The sequence below is a fragment of the Podarcis muralis genome, chromosome 7 (assembly GCF_964188315.1).
Source record: "Podarcis muralis chromosome 7, rPodMur119.hap1.1, whole genome shotgun sequence".
NCBI lineage: Eukaryota > Metazoa > Chordata > Lepidosauria > Squamata > Lacertidae > Podarcis > Podarcis muralis.
The window spans coordinates 70,365,617-70,380,345 of NC_135661.1; the positions used below are offsets into that span (position 1 = coordinate 70,365,617).

Genomic DNA, 14,729 nt, shown 5'->3' on the forward strand with positions numbered 1-14,729 from the left:
TTTGTCCTTTTTAAAGGTCTCTAAAATTTGGGCGTAATGAAACCAGTCTCGCACCTTTCCTTTCAATTTTTCAAAGCTCTGCAACCTCCAAGTGTCCCCCACTTTTTCTATTATTTCACAATATTTTGCCCAGCCACCCCCCATATTAAGTATTTTTGTGGCCTTAGCCTCCATCGGTGACAACCACCTCGGAGTCTTATTTTCGAGTAAGTCCTTGTATTTAATCCAGACAGTAAACAAAGATTTCCTGACAATATGGTTTTTAAATAACTTATGAGACTTTACCTTGTCGTACCACAAATATGCATGCCATCCAAAAGCATTGTTAAACCCTTCCAGATCTAGGACATCAGTGTTTTCTAGCAAGAACCAATCTTTCATCCAGCAGAAGGATGCAGCTTCATAATACAACCTTAAGTCCGGCAGGGCAAATCCCCCTCTTTCCTTCGCATCTGTTAGTATTTTAAATTTTATTCGGGGCTTTTTGCCCTGCCAGACAAACTTCATAATGTCCCTCTGCCACTTTCCAAAACACTCCACCCTGTCCACGATCTGCAGGGCCTGAAACAGAAACAACATTCTTGGCAATACATTCATCTTAACTGCTGCGATTCTTCCCAACAAGGAAAGTTTCAGTCTTGACCAGATTTCTAAGTCCTTTTTGATTTCACACCAACATTTTTCATAATTATCTTTAAACAAATTCAAATTTTTCCCAGTCAAATTAACCCCCAGGTATTTCACTTTTTTAACCACATTTAGTTCCGTTTCCTTCTGAAACCCCTCTATTTCTAAAGGTGTCAAGTTTTTCGCCAGGACCTTAGTTTTTTGTTTATTTAACTTGAATCCCGCCACCCGACCAAACTCATGGATTAGTTCTAAAGCTCTTTTTGTACTGGGTTCTGGCTCCTGTAGTGTCAAAACCAAATCATCTGCAAAGGCCTTCAGTTTATATTGTTTTCCTCCGACCTGTATTCCTTCCACCCGCTGGTCCTTCCTAATCAAGTTCAGCAAAACCTCCAGAACAGAAATAAATAGCAAGGGTGATAGGGGGCACCCCTGTCGTGTTCCTTTTTCAATTTTAAACTCCTCTGTCACCACATTGTTTACTATCAATTTAGCTTTTTGTTCTGAATAGATTGCTTCAATACCGTTTTGGAACGCCCTTCCCACTCCCATCCCTTCCAAATTTTTCTTCATAAATTTCCAAGATATGTTGTCAAAGGCCTTCTCCGCATCTATAAATATCAAAACTGCTTTCGTATTCAAGTTTGTCTGTAGTAGTTCCAGGACATCCACAATGTTCCTAGTGTTGTCAGACAAATGCCTGCCAGGGAGGAAGCCTGCTTGGTCTTTATGAATTACTTCGTTTAAAACTTTTTTCAATCTGTTTGCCAAAATATCAGCAAAAATCTTGTAATCCACGTTTAGGAGTGAGATAGGACGATAGTTCTTAAGTTGAGTCTTTTCAGATTCCAATTTTGGTATCAAAGTAATGAATGCCTCTTTCCACGATTCTGGTGCCCCCTTCCCCTCCATAATTTGGTTGCATACCTCCATCAATGGTTGAGTCAAATATTCCTTCAATGTCTTATAATACTTGGAGGTAAGTCCATCTGGGCCCGGGGATTTGCCTGATTGCATGTTCTGAATGGAACTTTCAATTTCCTGTTGTGTTATTTTATAATTCAGGGCTGTTTGTTTATCTTGTGTTAGTTTTTCCAGGCCGTAGCTTTTAAAAAATTTATTTATCTCAGTCTCCACTTGGGGTCCTTGAGTGAACAATTTTTTGAAATATCTCTGGAAACACTTTCTAATTTCTTCTGGTTTCTGAATACATTCTCCTTCAACCTCTAGATTGGTAACAAAGTTCAATTTTTGTCTCCTTTTCAGCTGCCATGAAAGCAGCTTCCCACATTTATTTGCCGATTCAAATGATCTTTGTCTCATCTGTTTAATTTTCCATTCAACTTCTTGATTTATCAGTTTCGCATATTGTGCTTGATGGAATTTTATTTCTCTTAAAACTTCTTTTGATTTTGGATTAAGTCTCAACCTTCTCTCTCCGTCCTTTATCTTTTCCAAAATCTTGTCCTTTTTACCATTCCAGAGTTTTTTCCTAATAGTATTCTGTTGTATCAGGAACCCTCTCATAACAGCTTTACTTGCGTCCCAGATTGTTTTCTTTTCCACCGAAGTGTTCAAATTTATTTCAAAATAGTCTTTCATCGTTTTTTGGGCCTTCTTTACAATCTCCTGATCTCTGAACAAAGAGTCATTCATTCTCCATCTGAAGGATCCAGCTGGTGTGAGTCTCAAGTCTATTTTCAAGGCGTTATGGTCGGAGCAAGTTTTGGGGCAGATCTCTATTTTTTTAGTCTTAGGTGCCAGTCCTCTAGATATCCAGATTTGGTCGATTCGTGTCCAAGATAGGTGGGCCTCAGAAAAGAATGTTCCCTCTTTACCTAGAGGGTTCTTTATCCTCCAAATGTCAATCAAGTCCATATTGTCTGTAAGTTCAAAAAAGGTCTTTGGTAGTCTGCCATCTTTAGTCAAGTTTTGGTTTTGTGACTTATCCATGTGTGTGGAGACAACCCCATTCATATCTCCCATCAAGATGATGTTATTATAGTCAACATGGTCCAGCATTATCTCATGCAGCTTCTTGTAAAATTCCGATTTCCCCTCGTTCGGTGCATAAATTCCTACTATCAGAAATTTTTCTCCTTGTGATTGTATTTCAATCGCCAGAATTCTTCCTTGTTCATCTTTAAACACAAATTTTGGTGCTAGGCTCTCCTTTGCATATATCACTACTCCTCTTTTCTTTACTTTGTCTGATGAAATAAATTCTTGGCCTAGTCTCTTGTTAATTAATACTCTTCTGTGGAGCCTGGTCACGTGATTTTCTTGAAGACAAATGACGTCTAGTTGTTCTTTCCTCAATATATGAAAAATCCTTTTCCTTTTTTCGGGGGAGTTTGCACCATGAATGTTCCAACTGAAGAGCTGCAGAGACATCCTGGATCAGTTTGTCAGCCAATAGGGTTGTCTCCCTTGTCGTCTATTTCTGGAGGTGGGTCTTTTTCACCAGGCGGGGGGGGGGGTGGCCAAGTACCTGCTGTTCCTTTCCGGAGGTCCTCCCCGTGGTCGTTCAGGAACTTTTCTTGCTCCTCTGCTGTTCTAATTCTTACCTTCTTCTCTTTCCAGTTAAAAGATAGTCCTTGGGGGAATTCCCACCTGTAAGGAATTGTGTTGTTTCTCAGTAATCTTGCCAGATCTTTATATGTAATTCTTAAGTCCAACAACTGTTTTGGTATATCTCTGAAGATTTCTGCTGTCTTTCCCTGTATCACCAATGAATTTTTGAAGTGTAGGCCGAGTATATTATCTTTTTCTTGCTTAGATCTCAATATGATCAAGCAATCTCTTGGTTTATCCTTCTTAGCCACTCTTCCCAGTCTAAAGGCGGTGACAATTTTGAAGTCCTTCTCTTCTGCCAAGCCCCAGAACTTGGATATTTCTGCTGTCAAAAAGCCGGTCAGATCTTCCTTTTCTAATTCTGGGATATTTCTAAGCCTAAGATTGCTTTCTCTGTTTTTCAGCTCCGCCATAGACAGGTAGGCCTGCTGTTCAGTAACCTGTCTGCTCAGTGGTCTTACTTCTCCTCTTAGTTCCTCTATCCTTTTTTTATTTTGGTCTGCTTTTGCACTTGCTTCCTCGGCTAATTTTCGATTCTCTGTTGTAGTCTTTTCAATATTTCCTATCGCCTGTGTATTTTGAGCAACTTGGTCTGTCAATTTATTAATTGTAGCTGTCACCTGGTCAAATTTAGCCGCTTGTTCATCAGCTTTCTTGTTTAAAGCTGCCAGTTGGTCCAATATTTCTTTAGAGATAGGGTCTAGCCCTCCTGCAGCCATATCCTCCAAAACTGGCTGTTTAAGTTGTCCTTCTTGCAAACCTGTCACAATTGGAACAGATGACCTGCGTTGCTGCACAGGCAAAGTTAATTGCACTAGTTCGGCTTGTTTTGCTTTCTTGCCAGCCCTTGTTTTTCCTGCACCACTCATTCCACAGCTGTCTATGTTTCAAGGTCAAATTGTAAATCCCATGGGAAAAGCAATCCAAAAAGTAAACATCCAGACATAAAAAATTCCAAAACAACCAGCAGTTCTCAGAGACTGATAATTCCACAATCCAGCAGGGGGAGAACCCCAGAGGTTAGGGAGAAAGATGAAAATTTTCCATTAAGTTCCCAAGTAAAGTAAAATCCAAAACAGAGGGGGGAACCCTCTAAATTCCCTTTAAACTGCAGAGAGTAAAAGTTCCTTACAAAGGTGCTTGCAACAGTTCCTTTCTTGTAACTTGCAAAATAGCCCAATGAAACTTTGTATCTCTATACACAGTCACCACAGTCTGATGTTACTTTGTATCCAGACAGCCCGAGAGCTGGGTCTCATAACTTTGTAATCCACAAAAGATAAAGAGGAATAACACAGTCTCTGTCCACTTATAATACAGTTTTAATTTTTCCTTAACTTTTTAGCAATCAAGTCCGAATTTGCAGGGTAAATTCCAAGTTCTTTTGAACTCCTTTCAACGCTTCCGCTTTAGAAAGACTTTGCTCAGCACTTTAAACAGAGACGGAAGACTGACTTCCTTTTTAGCGTCTCCCGCTTTCAGCCGAAATTCACGAATTACTGTTCAAATAGAGTCTCAAATTTCTTACTCACGAGTATGTTGTCTCGAATCAAATGTTCAAAGAAGAAAGGTCAGCGCTCATCAGCAGCAGCCGCGCGGCTTCACTTCCGCGGAAAGAGCGATGGATTCACAGCACCGCTACCCCCTCCACGTTCCGGAGCCCCTTACGGGGTCCCTTCTGCGTTTCCGAGGTTGCTCCTGGTGCCCGCCGAATCCCACGGCCACGGGCTCACTCTACCCGTGGATTTTCTGAATGGGTCGTTGCTGTGCCGCAGCGCACGACCCTTTTCCGCGGAGCCCCTCTTCAACAGCTGAAGAGGACCGCCATTGCCGTTTCGCGCCGCCTCCGGAAGCCCCGTACTTGGCTGTTCTTTTTATGTGATTTCTTAAAATTTGCAAGTCTTTTTATTGTCAATCCTTTGAGGCTCTTCCGGCCAAAAGGCAGGACACATGTTTTTAGAAAGAAATGTTGACATTCAGAAGAATAAGAAGACAATGAAAGCACTAGTCTGTAGGTAAATTGTGATGTCAATTTAGAGTTGCCATATGTCCTCTTTTCCCAGGACGCATCCTCTTTCTTCTTGGGTAGAGTGGTCATAGTGACCTATAGTTAAAAGTAGAAGTTGGTAAATGTGTCCTCTTTTTTGCTCTTCAAAGTATGGCAACCCTACTTAACACCAAAACTATTTTTTGTCTCAGTCCTGGACACTGATCATAGATCAAATAGAGCTATGCAGAAAATTGGGTGCAGGAAAGTTCCTTGATTTTACATATCCCCCAGGGCTAACAGCCACTAAACAAATTCACGTTCTCGACAGACCTGGTATTTGTGATCTTTGGTAATGCCATGAATTTGCAGCTTGGGTGATGGTTTCGTAGAGTCAAGGACCTTTTGGCGAGAATGATGAAGACAAATGTGTTGCATTAAGCAGAGAGAAACAAAATGCCATAAACCATGTCATTATGATTCTAGGATGAGTTTATTATTATATTTGATAATGATGCTAATAATAATAATAATGATAATGATAATGATAATGATAATAATTCAAGTCTTCCCCCTGCTTTTTTGGTGGAGGAATAACAGCTGCCGTTGGCCCATTTATGATTGGAGTAAAGGGGTGGGGGAACTCACCTGCTGACATTGGGGGAGGAAAATGGGGTGCACTTATTGGAAACCGGTATATGCTTCCAGCTTGCAAATAGAGAAATAACCACCGAGGCAGCTCTTTCCGAGCACTTTTCCAAAATGCTTTATATGTAGCCAATGCCGAGCTCCTCTTAAAATGATTCTGGGAACCCCGAGGTGGCTGTTACAGGAATTTGCAAAGTACAGTTGCCAGCAGTAGCAAATGCTGGCAGAACGAGTTTGGAAGCCTCCTGCTAGATGAAATGACAACTCCTAAGAGCCACCTGATGGTAGAGAGAGGAGCAGATGAGGCGAATGCCTCCTGGCAGAATCTCTTGTCTGCAGCAAAAGAACAAAGGGAGAAGGAGGCTTCATCCCGCAGATGGAGAGGGGAGGGAGGTGGTTGGTTCTTCTACCTCCTCATTTAGTCCACTTCGAATCAGAAGCGAGGCTGTGATGCAGGAGCTGTGCTGGTTGTTGGCCTCGATGGGGCTCGACACCTTTGTTTTATTTTTCGAGGGGATTTTATTTCATCCCACTTTTCAGACCAGTATTGTATCCTGAATTGGCTCATGCCATTACAACAGAAAAGAAAGAAAGAAAAGAAAACCTGGATGGAAAGCCCTGAAGCTAAATGTTGGAAGATTCGGGACAGACAAAAGATAATACTTTTGTATGCAGCCCATAAACCAGGGAACTTGCTCCAACAGGAGGCACCGAAGGACACCGACCTAGATTACTTTAATAGAGAATGAGACACATTCATGGAGGAGAGGGATGATGAAGATTGCTACCCATGTTGGCTATGTTCTGCCTCCACAGTTGGAGGCAGCAATGCTTCTGAATACCAATTGCTGAAAACCAGAGCAGAGCAGAGTGTTGTTGTGCTTAGGTCCTGTTTGCGGGCTTCTCACAGGCATCTGGCTGGCCAGTGTGAGAATAGGTTGCTGGACTAGGTGAGCCATTGGTCTGATTCAGCAGCCTCTTCTTATGGTATCATTCTCATGATACAGGACCTGCCTTTGACCTTGTGAAAAAGGCAAGTGGAAGGAGGAAGGAGATGGCTTTGATAATCCCTTTGACAGGACCAGGGCCTCATCCACACTTCCTATTGTTCTGCTGCTTTCGCCTGGAGAAAGCCACTCTTTAGCACTCAACCAGAGCAAACGGCAACTCGGGTTTTCTCCAGATTGATGTTTGCTCTGATTTAGCACCAAAGAGCGGGTTTTCCTTGGGAAAGGAATGGAGCAAGGAGAAAACCATTTGGACCCATCCCTAGAAAGCACAAGTCAAGTGGAAAACAGCTCAGGACCATGGTTTCTAGGCATGGGGCAAGGGGAAGTGTGGACAAGCCACTGTTGGCTACTTCCCCCTTTCTTCTATGCATAATTATCTGTTCTAGGACCTTTCATGGTGTCAAAGTCAAGGTGACTGGTGGAGTGGGTGGAGTCAAAGGTAAGAGTGGGTGGGGCAACCAGTGCGATTCTTGCTGCTGTCCAATGAGTCACATTCTAGTCTGGGATGTCCAGTAAAAAAGGCCAGGTGGCAAGAGTGACTTCTGCCTGAGACACTGCCAGTCAGTACTGGGCTAGAGGGACAAATAACCTGAGCTAAGGCAACTTCTTCTATTCCTTCTTATTTTCTCTCTCACGCCCCACCCCCAGTGTTCACCTATGGATAAAAAGTGTGAGGTGGCCCTCATATTTCCCCTTTGCTTAAGCGGATGCATGGTTTTGTCGCTGGTAACTTGAAAACCATTTGCAACCTCTTTGAAGAGCAACCATCTCATCCTGATGACTAATTTCAATTTAAATGATCATCCTGTTCCAACACCTCCTCAGTGTCTGACAATGTCTCATCTTTGCTGTCTACAAATTAAAACCCAGCAATTTAGATGAGCAGATAGAACAGGCTTTGTAGTCCTGATCTTGTCTGTCCTCACTGCAGGCCTTTGGCACAGGCCCCGAGTCTTCCCCTCTCACAGATGATGCAAACAGTTGAGGTTGAGATGGCTCAAGAAGTTCCCCTTGCCATTACATTTACGTCTTGGTAGAGGAGCACAGTAGCATTCAGTTCCTTCCCACTCTCTCTCTCCCCCCTCCCCCGCTGCAATCCCTCCCCCATGTTGCTGATGCATATTGCCAAAACACTGCAGAAAAACAGCCCTGATGGCTTCCTCGTTTTCTGTCTTCACAGACCCAGCTTTATCACAAATGCGCCATATATATATATATATATATATATATATATATATATATATATGTTGTTTTGGTGCTGGTTAATAATCAGTAGTGTTGCTAAAGCTGGACCTAGGGTCAGATGTCCAGGGCCCCTCAAATGGGGTGTCAATTTATATGAAATTTTTTTTGGGGGGGGGCAGGTAATAATCGGTCACAAGATGCAGCACACACACACCATTTGAATAGCAATTTCCATCAACTTTGGGGGCCTCCAGTCCCCTCAAATATTTTATTGGGGGACCGTGGCACCTCAGAATTGGCTCCTATGCCCCCCACCCATCAAGGACCACCCAGAAAGTGTTAGCCTCTGGGGGCAGTGGCACATAGACCTGGTTTCAGCACCTAGTCTTGCAGATTAGGAACATAGGAAGCTGCCCTATACTGAGTTAGTTTCATAGATTGGAAGGGACCCCACAGATCACCTAGTCCAACTCCCTGCAATGCAAGAATATGCAGCTGTCCCATACAGGGATCAAACCTGCAACCTTGCCATTATCAGCAGCATGCTCTAACCAACTGAGCTAACGCCATCTAGCTCATCATTGCCTACAGGGGCAACATCTCTTCAGGGCTTCCGGCAGGGTCTCTGCCAACCCTTCCTGGAGGTGTCTGGGGAATGGACCTGGGACCTTCTGCATGCAAGGCGGATGCTCTGCCACTAAGCTGCAGTCCTTTCCACTTTACATAAGCCACCATATGAGCATGTAAGGACCCGCTGGGACTGATGTTGGTTGCTGCAGCATCACCACTATTTTTCTATTTTATATAGAAAATATCTATCATTTGGGGGCAGCCAGCCGTACATGTACATGGCTACAAAGGTCCATTTTATTATCTTTACTTTTAAAATATATTATTATTTTCTAAAACGAAAAGGTGCTTATTCTCAAATAAATGGGCCTTGCTTGAGAGAAGCTAGAGCAAACTCCTTTTGTATTCCCATAGTGATGATGGTGCTATCATGCTCATGCCTAGATAAAGGTAAAGGTACCCCTGCCCGTTCGGGCCAGTCTTGCCAGACTCTAGGGTTGTGCGCTCATCTCACTCTATAGGTTGGGAGCCAGCGCTGTCTGCAGACACTTCCGGGTCACGTGGCCAGTGTGACAAGCTGCATCTGGCGAGCCAGCGCAGCACACGGAATGCTGTTTACCTTCCCGCTGGTAAGCGGTCCCTATTTATCTACTTGCACCCGGAGGTGCTTTCGAACTGCTAGGTTGGCAGGCGCTGGGACCGAATGACGGGAGTGCACCCTGCCATGGGGATTCGAACCGCCGACCATGCGATCGGCAAGTCCTAGGCGCTGAGGTTTTACCCACAGCGCCACCCGCGTCCCCATGCCTAGATACATACATATATATATATATTTGTCAGAAGCTGACAAACTGAGGTGGTTGTTGTTTTGGTCAAGGGTAAAATAAATACACTGTGCCCATTAGAATCGAAGAATCATAGAAATGTAGAGCTGGAAGAGGCTACGGGGGTCATCTAGTCCAACCGCCTGCAATGCAGGAATCTTTTAACCAACATGGGGCTCAAACCCACAACCCTGGGATTAAGAGTCTCATACCCTACCGACTGAGCTATCCAGCCAGCTGAGCTATCCAGCTATCCATTATGCAGTCTGACTGTGAGCAAAGTCTGCAAGATGATTTAAAGCTGGATGGGTGGACATGGAAAACTGGTTGGCACAGCTTCTCAGCTCTCATGCAGTCATGCAGTCATGAACTTCTCGCAATTGACCTTGAACTCGTGCAACTTGGCCCCTGTACTTAAACCAGGCCCATCCCAGCTAACCTTTCACTCTGCAAGAGCTCTGGGACTGGAATAGCTCTTTTCCTGATTCTGCTGCTCAGCCTTAACAAAGATCCTTTTCCTTAAAGGTAAAGGTAAAGGTACCCCTGCCCGTACAGGCCAGTCTTGCCAGACTCTGGGGTTGTGCGCCCATCTCACTCAAGAGGCCGGGGGCCAGCGCTGTCCGGAGACACTTCCAGGTCACGTGGCCAGCGTGACATCGCTGCTCTGGCAAGCCAGAGCTGCACACGGAAACGCCGTTTACCTTCCCGCTAGTAAGCGGTCCCTATTTATCTACTTGCACTTAGGGGTGCTTTCGAACTGCTAGGTTGGCAGGCGCTGGGACCGAGCAGCGGGAGCGCACCCCGCCACGGGGATTCGAACCGCCGACCTTTCGATCGGCAAGTCCTAGGCGCTGAGGCTTTTACCCACAGCGCCACCCGTGTCCCTCTTCAGGGCTTTTCCTTACTTACAAGTAAAAGCATCTCCTTTTGTGTTTTGGGACTGGAGCCAGGACACAAAGCAGTTTCCTCTTATATAATGCCTTTTGTATTTCCCCTAATATATGCATTTAGAAGGACACTTAGCCACAGTATATGCATTTTTGACACATGGCTTTGTTAGAGACGTGCATTGCAAAATCTGAAGAAAAGCGAATGTCAAAGGACAACTGTTTTTCAGTTCTCATATGGTTTTGGGGGCGGGTTTAAAGGCAAACTGAATCAAATTTCTCCCCATCCCTACGCTGAGGTGTTTGGCAGCTGTACAAACATAACTAGTGAGAATCTGCTGGGCCAACGGAACTATCTGCAAAAATCCATGGTTCCTTCAGCGGGGGTTTGAGTGTGACATTCCTCATGGGGTTTTACACAACCTTGCTGGGAATGCTGGCATCAACATGTTAGATCTTATTTTGATTGCAAATTATCCTAAAAAGAGCCAACAGTTCTTAATTCCCAGAACGTGCTGTAACCCAAAATAAGTTGAAAATGTACAGTCTCATTCTCTGCCCTCACCCACCCCCCAGTCTCACTGAAATTTAATGTGGCTCAGTCAACTTTCTTGGGGTTTGGAATGGAAGGCAATCATTCTCCCTCCAGCTCCATTTGTACTTACCTTTTATTCCTTGCATGGAAAGGGTTGCCCTTGTTGAGTACGTTTGCAAACACAGGCATTCCATTCCATTGTTGCTGTTCTAAATTATTGTTTTCTGCTAAGCAGCAATCAGTCCACATTTTCAGCCCACCAGGGCTTGCTGCTTGTCAAATTGCTTCATGCATATTTCTTACCCCCCCCCCCAAATCTGCCATTTCTGCAACGAATCCTCAATTTGTGCACTGGTGCTACAGGATGCAATTCATGAGCGTGCAAAATGTTCCGTAATCAGTGTGGGATGCAAGCTGGCATTGTGTGTCCAAGCAGTCTTAGGCAGAAGCAGAAAAAAAAGCTTCATAGTTGGAGACGGTAGGAGTTGCACAGAAAGACTTAGCTGCTTTCATGTATACCATGTAATTTCACATTTTCTTAGTGGTTGAGTTTGATTGTTGTAGAAACAGCCAGGAGGGTGACTGACAGTCTGGTTTGGGGGAAAAAAATCATAAGCATCGAGGACGCCCAAGTAAAATTCTTCGTTCTATATTTTGCAAGGGGAACCTGCAACAAAATGTTGCAGTGCATTATTTACATCTGTCTATCTCGGGCTACAAGGGAAGAGTGCATACCCTCTAACATTTCTCCAAAGAAAACAGGGACGTCCCATTCCAATAAACATAATTTTACTATTTATACTCCATGCATCTTACTGGGTTGTCCCAGCCACTCTGGGCAGCTTCCAACATATTTTAAAAAAACAATTAAACATTAAAAAAAACCCTTCCCTATACAGGATTGCCTTCAGACAGCTCGGGAGTCTGAAGCTAACTCCATACCCTCCAACATTTCTCCAATAAAAAATAGGGACATCCTACCATATCATCCAACATTTCTCCAGTGAAAATAGGGACTTCCTAAGGAAAAGTGGGGCATTCTGGGATCAAATCAGAAACCTGGGTGGCTTCTCTCAATCTGGAAAATAGGGACATGGAGGATCTGAGAGTGTGCCTTTGGGGGTAAAGACAAACCATTGGGGAGTTACAGTGCCTGCTGTGGCTGTAGAGGCCAATATGGGAGAGACATGTTTTATTGCAGGTGGGGCAAATGAAGGTGCCTGGTTTTGCTGCCTCAGGTGCATGGTTTTACATACATAATTTTATTTACGTGCCACCCTTCCATAATTAAAACTGTGCTCAAGGCGTCGTATAACATGAAAAAGTACATAATTTCAAACATAACAAAGTAGCCATCATTAATAACTAAAACATCAGAAAGTACACAACTGAGGAGGAGTGGGGGGGGGACCACCCCCCTTCTCCTGAACTTTCCCGAGAACGGGAGGACCTTATAGAATTAGAACAGTGGTTTGCAGAAGGTCATAATTTAGAGGCTGCAGAGGGGAGAAGCTGGGAAATAATGGAGCAGCAGGAAGAAGAAGCACCAGGGGAGAGACAGCTGACAGACTCAGTGTCTTTAGAAAGCATTCCAGACACCCCCTTCTCCCAGGACCAGGCGAGCATGGAGAGTAGTAGAACAGAAAGCTCAGAGGCAGAAAGCTCAGATTAGCTGACACAGGGGTGACGTAGAATAGGAGAGACGGAGGGAGTGGGACTTTACTTGGAGCAACACCATGATCTAGGGGAGCCTTCATTCCTTTGTCTCTCTCTGTGAATATTGAATAAATAACTTGGTAAGAACTTTTATTGTTTATCTGCTTCTCGGCTGCTACCGTGGGAGGGATCAGATAACCAAATCAAACAATTTCCACATATATCACAAGAAGATCTAAAATAAAGATGCAAAAAAAAAACAAAAAAAAAAAAACAACCCCCCCCCCCAAAAAAACCCCACAATACCATCAACCCCAGAGTCTGTTGAACAGCCACAGCTTTTGTAGCTGGAGTTAGTCAGGGCCAGGTGGAAAAAACCCACAAGGCAGGGAGCAGATCTTCCAAGACTCACAGCAAAGGTGTATCCTTCATCCTACAAGGACTATTCCTGTTTAGGGTTCTAGGCAGCCATTCCATCCAACCGGGACACCCCCTGCCATTTCCTGTCTCCCCACCAGACAATGATCATTCCAGGCCCGCAAACATGCTTTGTCCTTTCCCAGCACAAGTCCCCCCCCCCATTTTTTTTTTGTAGTACTTCTGCAAACCCCAGGGTTCACCCATGAGCATGCTTACACCTCCCTCTCATTTCTTAGTGTCCCTGTTTTGTCTACATTGCCCTTTGCACTCACCACCTCAGTTTATTATTAGAAGGGAGATGATGGCGATGACGATGGTGATGATTTATTTGTTTGTTTGTTTGTTTGTTTGTTTTTGTAGGGTGCCCTGCAAAATTTTTAATTGAAGGGAATGGTATCAGTGAAGTATCAGTTATTGTGATTAATACTTTAATTTATTAAAATTTAAGGGGGGGGATAGTAACAAGTGCCTGTTTGAATTCAGAGAGATGAGACAAGCTCCCTGTTCCTTTGAAACGATTCGTCTCCAAACTGTACAGCTTTTAAAATACCCTTCATCTTGAGTTTCAAAGGAGATTAGTTAACTTGATAGCAGATAAAGAATCCCATTTCTATTACCCATGATAGCTTCAGTTCCCTGAAGAGGGATTTATGCTTGAACCACGCTGGGAACTGTAGCTCTCTGAGGGCAACAGGGGTATCCTAACAACTCCCACAGCCCTTAACCAACTATAGTTCCTTGGGTTATTTGGGGGAAGCCCTTCTGGAGTGCTTGGGGCAATTTACTTGTATTGCTGGTTACAACAGCCCTGTTTTATTATCCCCATACAGTGGTACCTCAGGTTAAGTACTTAATTCGTTCCGGAGGTCCGTTCTTAAGCTGAAACTGTTCTTAACCTGAAGCACCACTTTAGCTAATGGGGCCTCCTGCTGCTGCTTCGCTGCCAGAGCCCGATTTCTGTTCTTATCCTGAAGCAAAGTTCTTAACCTGAAGCACTATTTCTGGGTTAGCGGAGTGTGTAACCTGAAGCGTATGTAACCTGAAGCGTATGTAACCCGAGGTACCACTGTATTGGGGATTTGATGGCAAAGTCACTTGCCTAAGGCTACCCAGTGAGTTCTTGGCCGAGAGAATGTCTGCACTGGGTACTTCCTGACATTTGTCTCTTACTTCTAACAAATCTGATCGTCAGCAGGTTGGGAACAAAGAAAGGATATATTTCCCCAAATGAACCTGCTTAGACCCTGAGGTCAGCATCACAGGCCTTTCTCTTTGGGAATTCCAGAGGGTGGCACTGCGGAAACAGGGATTTTCTGTAGTACATCCCTGTCTATGGAATGCTCTCCCCAGGGCATTCCTTGTGGTCCTTTCCAACTCTACAATTTTGTGATTCTGTGATCTCAATGTATTTTATTATTGGATTACTGTATTTTATTGTTGTGCTGTCATATCCGCAGCACACACTGAACACACATTTAAAGCCCATCAGTTCCCTCAAAGCATCCTGGAAACTAGTTTCATGAAGGCAACCAGGAATTCTATCTCTCTGAAGGGTAAACTTTAAAAGGGGATTAGATGAATTCATGGAGGATGATCTGTCAGTGAGAGTAAAAAAATGTGGGAGGGCTGTTACCTTCATGCCCACCTTCTAGGATTCCTGAAGGCGTCAGCTTGGCCACTGCCAAAACAATAACAACAGAACATTGGATTAGATCAGCCATTGTTCTGATCCAACAGGGCTCCTCTGAAGTTCTTATTCATAGGACCATAGGAAGCTTCCTTCTACTGAGACAGATAATTGGTCCA

At 44.0% G+C, this 14,729-nt stretch overlaps 1 protein-coding gene across 6 annotated transcripts in view; it reads left to right on the forward strand.

The window, feature by feature from the left end:
• HIVEP3 (HIVEP zinc finger 3) overlaps window positions 1–14,729 on the forward strand; it is a 262,326-nt gene that overhangs the window by 93,310 nt on the left and 154,287 nt on the right. The gene's annotated exons all lie outside the window — the stretch shown is intronic.